Raw genomic sequence first — 7,356 nt, 5'->3', positions numbered from 1 at the left:
TTAGAATTTAAATAATGTTTAGGATATGCATATCACTTGAAAAATATTGTAGTTTGTGAGTGAGAAAAAAATTGAAAATTTTGAAAAAGTTGTCAAAACCCCTTTTTGGTTTTTGAAAGACTCAATTTGACAAAAAAAAAAAAAATTCAAAAACTTGACAAAATTTATAGACAAACACGTTTTTTTAAATAAAAAAAATCACGGACAAACAGGTCCTTAGTATGAGTAGAATTCTCCTCAATATAAATAGGAAAATATTGTTGTCACGACCCGGATTTCCCCACTCTCGGGGGTCGTGATGGCGCCAACTCGTAGAAGCTAGGCAAGCCACAAATCATAAACTCCTACCTACTTTATTCTAAATCCTTTTATCAATCAAAACAACAAGCGTTAAATATTTCAATGACAACGAAATATGAAATTAAAGCGGAAGACTTAAATTAAATAAGCTGAACAATAATGCGGAATTCAACATGTGCCTCTACCCAAGAACTGGTGTCACATCATCCACGGGCTACTAAGAGTACTAAATACAATCGTTTGAAAGAAATATAACATTGTTTGTCTCGAAAACATGAGATAACAGAATGAAATATAAGATAGAGGAGACGTCGGGCTTGCGGACGCGTGCAAGGCTACCTCGGAGTCTCGGTGGACTGAAGGCTGGCTCCCGAGCTACTGCTGTTGTCCGGGACCTAGATCTGTGCAAAAGAGCACAGAGTGTAGTATCAGCACAACCGTCCCCATGTGCTGGTAAGTGCCTAGCCTAACCTCGGCGAAGTAGTGACGAGGCTAGACCAAACTACCACATAAACCTATGCATATATATATATATATATATATATATATATATATATATATATATATATATATATATATATATATATATATATATATATATATATACAGCGGAACAGAGATATAGAGATAACCAATCAATATGGGAGGGGGAGCATGCTGTGGGGAAGATAGCAACTTCGATTAAAAGTCATCAAGTAACGAAAGAAGCAACATAACTCAGACAACAATAAAGGATAAGAAATCAATAAGTGCACGGCATCACCCTTCGTGCTTTTACTCTCGTCCTCACCAAGCAATGATATAATAAAAACGTGCACGGCATCACCCTTCGTGCTTTTACTCTCTTTCCTCACCAAAAAAAATATATGATAAAATGTACACGGCATCACCCTTCGTGCTTTTACTCTCTTTCCTCACATATAATCAATAAAATCGGCACGGAATGGTACATCGTGCGGCACGACATCACCCTTCGTGCTTTACACTCTTTCCTCACAATAGCAAACAATGCACGGCATCACCCTTCGTGCTTTAACACTCTTCCTCACCCAAACAACAATCACAAACAAGGGCAAGGGAAGTAAACAAGAACATACAGAAATCCCGGCAAGGGAACAGCAATTTAACAATTAAATCCCGGCAAGGGAGCAACAAGTAAATAATTAAATCCCGGCAAGGGAACATTTCAATAACTCTTTCTCTATTTTTCACTTATACTTCGTAACTCGCTCTACCACTTGAGCCAATGCTCCAAAGGGTTCAATCATCTCATATACTTTCAAAATTAATAAGTTAACTCGAGCCAATGCTACAAGATGTTCAAAGGTCTCAATTCCTTCCACAAACTTTTCACAACAACTAGAAATCATCACCAAAGCATGGAGAATACAATGAAATCAAAATATTCACGATGTAAAGACTCACGGTCATGATAGACACCAATGTATAGATACTCGTCACCATGCCTATACGTCGTACACGACTAATACCACATAGCAAATAGTACTCAACTCCTAATCCCTCAAGCTAAGGTTAGACCAAACACTTACCTCGATGCCTTGAACACAACTCAAGCCTCAATTATAGCTTTACCCCTTGATTCCACCGCCAATTCGCTCGTATCTAATCACAAATTACTTAATTACATTAATAAACACTAAATGAATCAACCCCAATGCATGGAAATGAGTTTTCCAAAGTTTTACCCAAAAAGTCAAAAATCGCCCCCGGGCCCACGTGGTCAAAACCCGAGGTTCGAACCAAAACCCGATTACCCATTCCCCTAAAAACTCAAATATATAATTTGTTTTGAAATCGGACCTCAAATCGAGATCCAAATCCCCAATTTTTGAAAAATCTAGGTTCTACCTAAAACACCCAATTTCCCCCATGAAAATCTTTGATTTTAGGTTGAAATCATGTTAAAAGATGTTAATGACCGAAAGAAATGAGTAAAAACTAACTTACAATTGATTTGGAAGAAGATTTGTTCTTGGAAAATCGCCTAAGTGTGTTTGGGTTTGAGAAAATATGAAAAATGGGGTTCAAAATCGTTTAAGTGTAAAATTGCAGGTCTCTGATATGGGAAATGCGAACAGGGGTTCGCAATTGCGAACCCCGACCTCTGCAGATATGGGAATTGCGAAGCTTGTTTCGCATTTGCGAACGCTTCAAATTTTTGGGACCTTCGCATTCGCGACACAGTGATCGCATTTGCGAGGTCTGACCAATCTGGGAGGTTTCGCATTTGCGAACATAAATCTCGCATTTGCGAGGAAAAGGGCAGACCTGGGCTGTTCGCATTTGCGAGGCAGCCTTCGCAATTGAGGGCTCGTATTTGCGATGCGAAGCCTGCAGGTCTGTTCGTACCAGCAAATTTTAAGTTAAAAAATGCACCCCGTGCCTATCCAAAACTCACCCGAGCTCTCGGGGCTCCAAATCAAATATACACACAACCTCAAAAATATCCTACGGACTTATTCGTGCGATCAAATCTCCAAACTAACATCATAAACATCGAATTAAACCTCAAAATCTAAGAATTCTTTCAAACTTCATAAAACATCAAATTTTCCAATTTAAGTCCGAATCACGTCAAACGACGCCCGTTTTTCACCAAATTTTACAGAAACATCTTAAATCATATATAACACCTGTACCGGGCGCCTGAACCAAAATACGGGCCCGATACCAACACGTTCTAATCAATTTTTATTTTAAATTTCCTTAAACAATTTCAGAAAACAATTTTACAAAAATATTCATTTCTCGGGCTTGGGACCTCGGAATTCGACTCTGGGCATACGCCCAAGTCCCATATTTTCCTACGGACCCTTCGGGACCGTCAAGTCGCAGGTCTGGGTCCGTTTTGCCCAAAATATTGACCAAAGTCAAATGTATTCATTTTAACATCAAAACTTAGCATTTTTCACAGAATTTCATATTTAAGCTTTCCGGCTACGCGCCCGGACTGCGCTCGCACATCGAGGCAACTCTAAATGATATTTTCAAGGCCTCGAAGATACAGAATTCAATTAAAAACAGGTGATGACCCTTTGGGTCGTCACAATTGTAGAGGTGTGTGTCACACTTGAAGTTGACGAAGTGGCGAGCTAAATGAGAAACTAGAGTCAAAGAAGAACCAATGAGCTACTCAGGTGGTGATGAACCTCCATTGATGTTAGCAGACTATCTATTTGAATTATTGAGAAAACGGTCCTCCTTTCCCGCTTGGAGGAATATAATTTATATATACTAAATATAATTTATTTAATTTTTTAAGTTAAACCTTCTTACTTATTATCGAGAAATACCGTCTTCTCTTGTATTTTAAAAATTAAATTAAAATTACTTCTGTCGAACTTCAAAATTCATTAATTACGTTATTTTACTTTCCCAGAAGTAGCTAAAGAAATGTATATGACTCTTCAATAACTCACAATGTCACGACCCGGATTTTCTACCCTCAGGGGTCGTGATGGCGCCTACTCGTAGAAGCTAGGCAAGCCACGAAATGCAGAAATCTTAATTCATTCATTGTAATCCCTTTTAACAACTTAAAATAAACAGGCGATCAACATTAAAATGATTGCGGAAGATGAAATCAAGCGGAAGACTTAGTCAAATTAAATACCAAAATCAGTACAGAAATGCCAAATATATGCCTCTACCCAAAAATCGGTGTCACAATATCCACAGACTGTCTATGAGTGCTACATACAAGGTCTAAAAAAGGAAATACAATCTGTCTTGAAAACAAGTGAAAACAGAACATAATCATAGGTAGAAGAGAGCGCCGGGCCTGCGGACGTCTACAGGACTACCTCGGACTCCCTGACTGGACTGAAGGCTGGCTCCCCGAATGCTATTGCCCAAATGCTGCTCCGGTATCTGCACATAGTGCAGAGTGTAGTATCATCACAACCGACCCCATGTGCTGGTAAGTGCCTGGCCTAACCCCGGCAAGGTAGTGACGAGGCTAGGACCAGACTCCAGATAAACCTGTGCAGTTATATAATATACAACGGAAAATAAACAGAAATAAACAATTTAAATGGGAGGGGGTACATGCTACGGGGATAAATGTCAAATCCAGCAGGAACTTAAAAGAAATATGAGAGAACAACTCAGAATCTACAACATAACAATAATAATACTGTTGCGGTGCGCAACCCGATCCCTTATCATTTGACACTGTTGCGGCGTGCAACCCGATCCAATATAATATTGTTGCGGCGTGCAACCCGATCCATATTTAGTATTGTTGCGGCGTGCAACCCGATCCATATATATAATATTGTTGCGGCGTGCAACCCGATCCATATTTATAATATTATTGCGGTGTGCAACCCGATGCATATATTCATACGCCTTTGGCAACAACCATACCAAGAGTCCCGGCAAGGGATCAACAATAAACTACACTATCCCGGCAAGGGATCAACAATAAAAGTAAATACGTCCCGGCAAGGGAGAATCAGCTATAACCAATCTTAACTCAACCTCTATACATCTCCGCTAACATCAATATTCAAATCATAAGTAATTCCCACGAGAACAAATTTAATCCTTGCTCAATATCGAGAATCATCAATTAAAGCATCCGTAGTATCATATAAGAACACAACAATATCAATTTAAGACTCACGGTCATGCTCGACATCAACGTATAGATACTCGTCACCATGACTATACGTCGTACTCAACAAGAAGCAAATAGCAAATAGGACTCAATTCCTAATCCCTCAAGCTAAGGTTAGACCGAACACTTACCTCGAACTTCCACGCCAACTCAAGCCTCAAACACCACTTTCCCTTTCAAATTTGGCTCCAAATCAATCGTATCTAGACATAATCGACTTAATAACATCAATAAACGCCCAACAATCCAATTCCAATGCTCAATTATAACTTTCCAATCATTCTTTCCAAAAACCCAAAAATTGACCCCGGGCCCGCTTGGTCACAACACGAGGTTCGGACCAAAAACCGATTACCCATTCACCCTCGAGCCCGAATATATAATTTGTTTTGAAATCCGACCCCAAAACGAGGTCTAATTACCAATTAACCAAAAAGCCCTAACTCTACCCAATTCCCCAATTTTCTACCATTAAAACCCTAGGATTATTGATAAAAGTTGATGAAAAACATTAGATAGTTGAAAGAAATCAGGTAATGAATACTTACTTGTGATTTGGGAAGAAAATCTCTTGAGAAAATCGCCCTAGTTCTTCTACTTTTGTGAAAGTTTGAAAGAAAAATCGCTGAAGTTATGTTTTAAAAGACTCGCTGCCCGACTTCCGCATCTGCGGCTCGTGGGTCGCATCTGCGCAACCACACGTGCGGATAAATGGTCGCTTCTACGGAAATGACTAGGCCCCGCTGGGGCCGCACCTGCGAGAAAAGGACCCGCTCCTGGAGAACCGCATCTGCGGAAGATTGTCCGCATCTGCGAGATTGGACCGCACGTGCGACCCACTAAGCGCACCTGCGAGCTCGCACCTGCGGTGCTCGACTCACAGGTGCGGTTACACCAGAACTGGTGCAACAGCAGTGTTTTTCCTAAGTTTAAACACCCCGGAACCTACCCGAAACTCACCCGAGCCCTCGGGGCTCCAAACCAAACATGCGTAATAGCTCAAAAACATACTTATCCGTGCGATCAAATCGCCAAAATAACCTCTCAAACAACGAATTAAACCTCAAAAATCAATGAAAGATCTCAAACTTCTTAAACATCAACTTTTGCAATTTAAGCTCGAATCACGTCAAACGGATTCCATTTCTTACCAAACTTCACAGAATTATCTTACATCATATATAAGACCTGTACCGGGCGCCAGAACCAAAATACGGGCCCGATACCAACATGTTCTAATCAAATTTCATTTCCAAATCCTTTAAACAATTTCAGAAAATAATTTTCTTTAAAAATTCATTTCTCGGGCTTGGGACCTCGGAATTCGATTCCGGGCATACGCTCAAGTTCCATATTTTTCTACGGACCCTCCGGGACCGTCACATCACGGGTCTGGGTCCGTTTACCCAAAACGTTGACCGAAGTCAAATTAATTCATTTTATAGTCAAAATTTTGTCATTTTTCACAGATTTTCTCATTTAAGCTTTCCGGCTATACGCCCGGACTGCGCACGCAAATCGAGGTGAAGATAAAAGAGGATTTTAAGGCCTCGAAATACAGAATTTAATTTAAAAGCAAGTGATGACCTTTTGAGTCATCACACACAAGCTCAAGTTAATTATGTATCATATTTCCAAGTTAACAACATTTTTAAATAGAAAATTGGAAGAGACTTACCATTAAACTTTATTTGTTTTAAGAACAGTAGCAACATCAAATAAAATTGAGCAGAAAGGAGGAGTGCACCAGCAATTTTTTTTTTTTTTTTTTGGTTTCTCACACGGTGTTCGCCTCCGGTATTCATATTCGATTCGACGAAATTCATATCGTGCAGGAAAGTCCAATATTAGGGGTAAAGTGTCCCCTAACAAAGAGGACTCCATACTCAGAGCTCAAACTTGAGACCTCTGGTTAAGGAAGAAGGAATACTTACCACTTCACTATTGATTCCAAAAAAAATCGGAAAATTTGAGTGCAAAAAAAGATTGTGGCTGATTCATCTGAGTGTTTTTCCTAATAATCGGAAATATTTTTAATTGTAATGGCGTATTGTTCAAAACTCAATGTCTAATGCCTAATGGACCTATATTTCTCCACTTAAATATCAAGTTTTTGGTTAATTACATCTAAAATGTTACGTTTCAACTATATATTTTTTTTGGTATTTTCTTACCAGATACAAATTCCTCCTTAAACACTACTGCTATTTTGTTGCTCTTATTTAATTTAAGAATAAAAAAATATATAATTATATAATTATCAATTGTTCATCAGAACGCTTGAATTATACTATAATTATGTTCTGATTACAAACAAAATATGTTTTAAAAATGATCTATAATTTCATTAAAAAAGCCATGTTAGAGCAACCACGTTAGCCAAAGATAAAGAGTAGTCAAAATAACAAACACCC

This window comes from Nicotiana attenuata, unplaced genomic scaffold (genome assembly GCF_001879085.1).
Source record: "Nicotiana attenuata strain UT unplaced genomic scaffold, NIATTr2, whole genome shotgun sequence".
Classification (NCBI taxonomy): domain Eukaryota; kingdom Viridiplantae; phylum Streptophyta; class Magnoliopsida; order Solanales; family Solanaceae; genus Nicotiana; species Nicotiana attenuata.
This window is presented reverse-complemented; position numbering follows the sequence as displayed.